The sequence below is a fragment of the Eriocheir sinensis genome, unplaced genomic scaffold, assembly GCF_024679095.1.
Source record: "Eriocheir sinensis breed Jianghai 21 unplaced genomic scaffold, ASM2467909v1 Scaffold149, whole genome shotgun sequence".
Lineage (NCBI taxonomy): Eukaryota > Metazoa > Arthropoda > Malacostraca > Decapoda > Varunidae > Eriocheir > Eriocheir sinensis.
Window position 1 is genome coordinate 615001 of NW_026110839.1, and position 6667 is coordinate 621667.

A 6667-nucleotide genomic window follows, 5' to 3' on the forward strand; every position below is an offset into this window, starting at 1 on the left:
TTCTTTTCCGTCAACCTGAATTTGTTTTCTTTCAGGGCCAATCACTGGCGTGTGTGTGTGTGTGTGTGTGTGTGTGTGTGTGTATGAGAGAGAGAGAGAGAGAGAGAGAGAGAGAGAGAGAGAGAGAGAGAGAGAGAGAGAGAGAGAGAGAGAGAGAGAGAGAGAGAGAGAGAGAGAGAGAGACACGCCGCGGGTGCTCCCTGGTCGCAGCGCCACAGAATGAATGGCCTCATTACCTCAAGATATTCTCACCGTATCGTTTTTCAATGTAAATCTATACATTTAAATAAATATGCCATTAATTAGTACAAAGTAAATGTAAATATATGCTAAATATGTGCGTGCGTGCGTACGTGTGTAGCTGAATGTCGTTATTTGTACCACATACCAAGCTATCACTAGTGCTGCTGCTGCTGCTGCTGCTGCTGCTGCTACCCCACCCCCTGACACCCCCACCCCACCCCACCCCACTACTACTACTACTACTACTACTACTACTACTACTACTGTTGCCACTACATTTTCCACTTCACATAATGGAATTTGCAGTGACAATAATTCGTTATATATATATTTTTTTTTTTGTATTTCTGTATTTTCTTCTTATTGTATTCTTCATGTTTTCTTTCTTTTCTTTTCTTCATACATTTTATAGTTGTATTTTTTGTTATCTCATTTGTAGTTTTCTTTTTTTTTTTTTTTTACTTCATTTTTCATTTAATTTTATCTCCAGACTACTACTACTGTTGCCACTGTATTTTTCAATTCACATAAAGGATTTTGCAGTGATAATAATACTCTCCATTATAGTTTAAATATGGATAATTCTCCTCAATATAGTTACTCTCTTCCTCCCTCCCTCCCAATCTTCCTTTCCCTTCCTTCAGCCAAGAGGTCCATCGCGTGCCCCCTCTCCCCCTCCCCCCAATTTCTGTATTTTCTTCAACGTAGTGAACTGCGGAGGGATCTTGCTGAACGGAGCTGTGTTGTCATTCTCTAGATCTGCTTCCATCCAGTGAAGTGTTTGAAGTGTGTGTGTGTGTGTGTGTGTGTGTGTGTGTGTGTGTGTGTGTGTGTGTGTGTGTTAACTTTATTGTATACGAAAAGTTTTTGCAGAGTAGGAAAGAAAAGATAAGCATTAGTAATAGTTGTAGTAGTGGGGTGCGGGAGTGGGGTGTTTTTACCGTGGGGGGTGTTATGGATACGTTGAGTAAGGGAGGATAAGGGTGGGGAAGGGAAGGGAAGGGAAGGGTGGGGAGGGTGAGGGAGGAAGAAAGGTGACCTCTTCACCTCCCGGGGTCAGGAGTCGTTTGAAAAGAGCAAGAATATTATTTTGATTATTTATAATGCGACGCGCGACGGCCAGACAGAGCCAAGGTCCCGCGGCGGCTACTCTAGATGAGGGGGGGAGGGGGGGGGGTTCCCGGCATTGGGGGCGGGGGCCCGGGAAAACCTGGGTCTGGGTGTCGCGTCGGGGGTGAGGCGAGGCAGGGCGGGGTCGCGGCCCTCGTGTTCGAGAAAGGCCAGGTGCTGCCAGGCGCGGGCACGAACGAGGTGTTGTCCCCCCGCCGTGTGGGGGAAGTGTCCAGTGTCCACGTGCGGGGCGGGGCGGGGCGGGGCGGGGCGGAGCAGGGAGGGGAGGTGTTCCTCCAAGGTTGTCCCGGCCCAGCAAAAAGTTATTGGAGATTTAACGAATATGATTATGAGCCGATGTCTGCCGCCCCGTCTGTCTGTGTCTTTGTCTAGAACAATGTTCACGTGTGTGTGGCTGTGTCTAGTTTTGGGGGTGTACATACGTGCTTGACTGGCGGGCTGTGCAAACTTGGTTTGGTCTCTCATTAATGTGTGAGATATATATATATATATATATATATATATATATATATATATATATATATATATATATATATATATATTCTAACACTCGAGCGCAAATATATAAAAGGTCCCAGTCCCAGCATTGTAAATATCCTTAACATGTCATTCCTTCCACTTTGAGTACAATCATTTTACTCTTACACATTCATTGGTTCAACGTTGTGCTAAGGTTTTCTTGGGCCTGAAAATGTTCAACTTTGTAGCCGTCCACTGTGTGTGCCTTCCTGCTCACAATGAGTTAGTTTGCACTGTGTTTATTTTCTGTTTATGTCCTGAAACTTGCCTTTCCTATCTAATGTATTCGTGCCGTCTGTCAGGGCCCACCTTATTCACTCCCTTTATTAGTGGCGGTCTGTCTGTCTGTGTGCATGTCTCCCCACCTGCCTGCATGCATCTTTGCCGCAAGGCGTGAGTGCATGTACTTGTGTGAGTGAGTGTGTGTGTGTGTGTGTGTGTGTGTGTGTGTGTGTGTGTGTGTGTGTGTGTGTGTGTGTGTGTGTTCTTGTCCGGCTGCCTCCCTAACAGCCTGCCTCTTTATATCTGCAAGCCTGTCTGTCTGTCTGTCTGTGCGGTGTTTGCCTGGCTGTCTCCGTCCGTCTGGGGGTGCGTCTAGCCTCCTGCCTCGTCCACTTTGTATGTATGCATGCACGTCTGCCTGCCTTTGTCTGTCTGTCACTCACTCGGCCTAACTGTCCCGCTTTCTGACTGTCTCTACCCGTCGCTTAGATTGTATCTCCGCCTGCTCATCTATTTCTGTCGGCCCGCCTGTCTGTCTGTGAGTGCTTCTGCTTCCATGCCTGCTTACCTGTCTGCCAGCCTGTGTCTAGCCTGCTGCTCTGACTTCGCCCTAACACACTCGACTGTCTATTTTTGGTCTGTCTTGCGTCTACTTAATTTTTCTTCACTCCCTACCTTGCTCTGCCTTCGTTTTACAGGTGGTTATGTATACTGACTGCCCTGTTTGTTTGTGTGTATGTGTGTGTGAATGCTTGAACGATCATGCTCCCGAAAGTGTTTGTGTGTGTGAATCCGCGTCTGGTGCCCGTTCTATCGTGTTCCTCGGTCGTAAACAGACACAGGTGATGTATTTCTAAATCATTAGACTCTTTGAATATGTCTTTCTACGCACGAGGGAACTGTATCATCTGGCGCGTTGTCTGTGTGTGTGTGTGTGTGTGTGTGTGTGTGTGTGTGTGTGTGTGTGTGTGTGTGTGTCTCAAGCCCGTATTTTTAAACATATCAGCGCCTTAGTTTCCTCGTTTGAAAAGCCCCTCTCGTTTTTTTTTTTTTTCTTACAACAAAGGATACAGCTCAAGGGCACAAAAAAAGGAAACAATAATAAAAAATAAGCCCGCTACTCGCTGCTCAAAAAAAAAAAAAAAAAAAAAAAATCCAAAGAAGTTACTGGGATTTTAATGGACTGTTTTGTGATGCTGGTGATGGTTTTACACGGCTTCTGCATCTCGAATGAAAATAAATAAAAATCCGATTAATATTTTGTGGCTTTAGGGAATAGTCGTAATGGGAGACCGATATATATAAGAATAAAACAAAAACAAAACAAAACAAAAAAACAAAACAAAACAACATCCATGAAAACCCCATTAATCTTCTCTGTGGCTTTAGGGAATAGTCGTAATGGGAGACCGATATGTATAAGAATAAAACAAAAACAAAACAAAACAAAAAAACAAAACAAAACAACATCCATGAAAACCCCATTAATCTTCTCTGTGGCTTTAGGGAATAGTCGTAATGGGAGACCGATATGAATAAAACAAAAACAAAACAAAACAAAAAAACAAAACAAAACAACATCCATGAAAACCCCATTAATCTTCTCTGTGGCTTTAGGGAATAGTCGTAATGGGAGACCGATATGAATAAGAATAAAACAAAAACAAAACAAAACAAAAAAACAAAACAAAACAAAACAACATCCATGAAAACCCCATTAATCTTCTCTGTGGCTTTAGGGAATAGTCGTAATGGGAGACCGATATGAATAAGAATAAAACAAAAACAAAACAAAACAACACCCATGAAAACCCAATTAATCTTCTCTGTGGCTTAAGGGACTAATCGTAATGGGAGAAAGATATGTATAAGACTATGGACTTGTGTGTCTGTCTGTCTCTCATCCTTGTCTGGCGCCTGAGTCACCTGGTCCCATATTCTCAAGAGGTGAAGGTTTAGGATGATGATGATGAGGAGGATGAGGATGAGGATGAAAACAGTGATGACGACGATGATAACGAGGACTTACGCCTTAGTATATCCATTTAAAGAGACTCTCGTAGAAGTTTTAGGGATTCCCATGGGAGGTTTCATATCTTTAGTAGTAGTTTTGCAAGACTTCTACGCCATGAAGAGATACAACCCGATACATCTTTTACATGGCCTTCAAAAACTATCGTGTCAAGAGGCAGAAGAGGTTGAGATTACCACAATACGAGCCCTGGTCCAATCCATTAAACTCGCCAAGGTGTTGCTTCTAAATAACCTCCCTATTTTCCTGCTTGCGTCCAGGTTAGCCGCGTCTACACTCCCCACCGTCAGGACAGCCCCAGTGTTCGCCGCCCCGCCTCCCCGCGCTGGTGTGTCGGTCTCTTAGGTGATGGATGTGAAGATTTATCGCCCCAACACGTGTTTAGCGGCGGGAGTTTTTTTTACTTCCTTCCTCCCTTCCTTCCGTGTGTGTGTGTGTGTGTGTGTGTGTGTGTGTGTGTGTGTGTGTGTGTGTGTGTGTCTGTGTGTGTGTGTGTGTGTTTTGTGTTGTTGTGTTCTAGTATGCATTATGTCCTGTTCTCTCACCCTCACGCACACGCACACGCACACACACACACACACACACACAAACACACAAAGACACACGCAAAGTTACCTGAGTAGTTTGGCGGTGGGGAGGAGGCGCTGTCCATCCCGGGGAGGGGCGGTGGGGACGCCAGCTTGCCTGCCCTGCCTGTCACACCACACACCAGCAGCCTCACCACACACCACCACTGCACCGCACCGCCACGCACCACCACCACCACCACCGGGGCACCACCACATACGCGTTGGGTCACAGGTAGGGTGTGAGGCCACGGGCAGGGTGAGGGTGCTGACTAACACACCACCACACACCACACTGGCACACACGTGGCTAAAGGCCGCTAGTGGTGGTGGTGGTGGTGGTGGGTCAGGGCTGGACTGGAGGTGGTACTGGTGCTGCTGCTGCTGGTACTGGTGGCGGTGTTGGGCCGAGGTGTTGGGGGGAGTAGCTAGCAGGAGGAGGAGTAAGAAGAGAAGTGGGAGGAGGAGGAGTAGGAGGAGGAGTCGAGTTAGCCACAGTCCACCACCACCACTACCAACCACTACAGTAGCCAGCCACCCGTAGAGACACTTCGTCGGGGCAGCTTCCCAACCACCACCACCACCGCCGTAACAATAACACGTGTGGCGGACTTTCACTCGCTCGCTCTCTCGAAATTTGTCCTTTAAGTCAAAAAAAGTGTCTTGTCTTCCCTTTCCAGTGGTATTTTGGGTTGAGGGTTTGCGATTCTCCGGCGGGGGCGAGATGAGATGGTTCGAATCCCCTTAGCTGTTTAGTTCCTTCCTCTTTTGTTATCTTTTAAAAGGGGTCGGAGGCTGAGTGTGTGCGTGCGTGTGTGTGGCGTGCAGCAACAACAACAACACGCTACACGGGATAGAGTATAGCCTGTTTGTCCTTCTATTTTATTTCTTTCCTTTATTTCCTTTTTTTTTTCCCTCCACACTTCAGATTTTTCCTTTGCTGTATCAAAACAAAAATAGACGGAAAAAATAAAGCATGATTCTTCTTCTTTATCGTCGGCCAGTGTTTGTGTTTGTTTGTTTGTTTCTTTGTGTGTGGGCGTAATGGGTTAAATAGGAGAGCGAGACGGAGAACGAGAGAGAGAGGAAATAAAACATGGGAAAAGGAAGTGAAGGAAAGGAGGAAAAGCGGAGAGGGAGAGGAGGAAAAATGAAGAGGAGGAAAAATAAAATTAGGAGGAGCGGGAGTAGGAGGTGAAGGTTTAGGATGATGATGATGATGATGATGATGATGAGGAGGAGGAGGAGGAGGAGGAGGAGGAAAAGGAGGAGGAAGAAAACACTGACGACGACGATGATGATAACGAGGACACAGACAATGACATGGAGGAGGAGGAGGAGGAGGAGGAGGAAGAGGAGGAGGAGGAGGAGGAGGAGGAGGAAGAGCAGCAGCAGCATTCCAGCCAGCCAGTGTCTCATCAACTGGCAGACTGATATAGCCGCCTCCTCCTCCTCCTCCTCCTCCTCTTCCTCCTCCTCCTCCCTCCAAGACGGTTTCAGAGGCAGGTTGAGGCAGGAGGGAGGGAGGGAGAGAGGTGTCTAGCCAGTCTGTTGCCGCCCGCCCCCACCTTCGCCTCCTCCACCTCCATCTCCATCTCTTCCACCTCTCCACAGAACCCCAACATACCCTAACATACCCCAACACATGCCACAGTACCCCCAACATAAGCCTCATACCCCTCACTCTCTTTCTCTCTCTCTTTCTTTTTCTCTACCCCGTCCCCCAACCTAGCACAGTACCCCAAACCTTGCCCTCAATCTCTCTCTCTCTCTCTCTCTCTCTCTCTCTCTCTCTCTCTCACCTCCAACATGCCCCAATAAGTTCGCTCGCCCGCCCTAAATACCCAAATGCCCCCAAACACTACTACCACTTCTACTACTACTACTACTTCCCTCCCCCACTCCCCTCCCCATGTGCCCGCCCCCCTTTACCCCCCTGACCGCCCAACCCCCC

The 6667-nt window shown here is 47.2% G+C and overlaps 1 pseudogene; it reads right to left on the reverse strand.

The window, feature by feature from the left end:
- The window catches only part of LOC126990200 (mothers against decapentaplegic homolog 3-like), a 16424-nt pseudogene extending 10367 nt beyond the window's left edge, over positions 1–6057 (reverse strand).
- Positions 6058–6667: the final 610 nt, after the last annotated feature.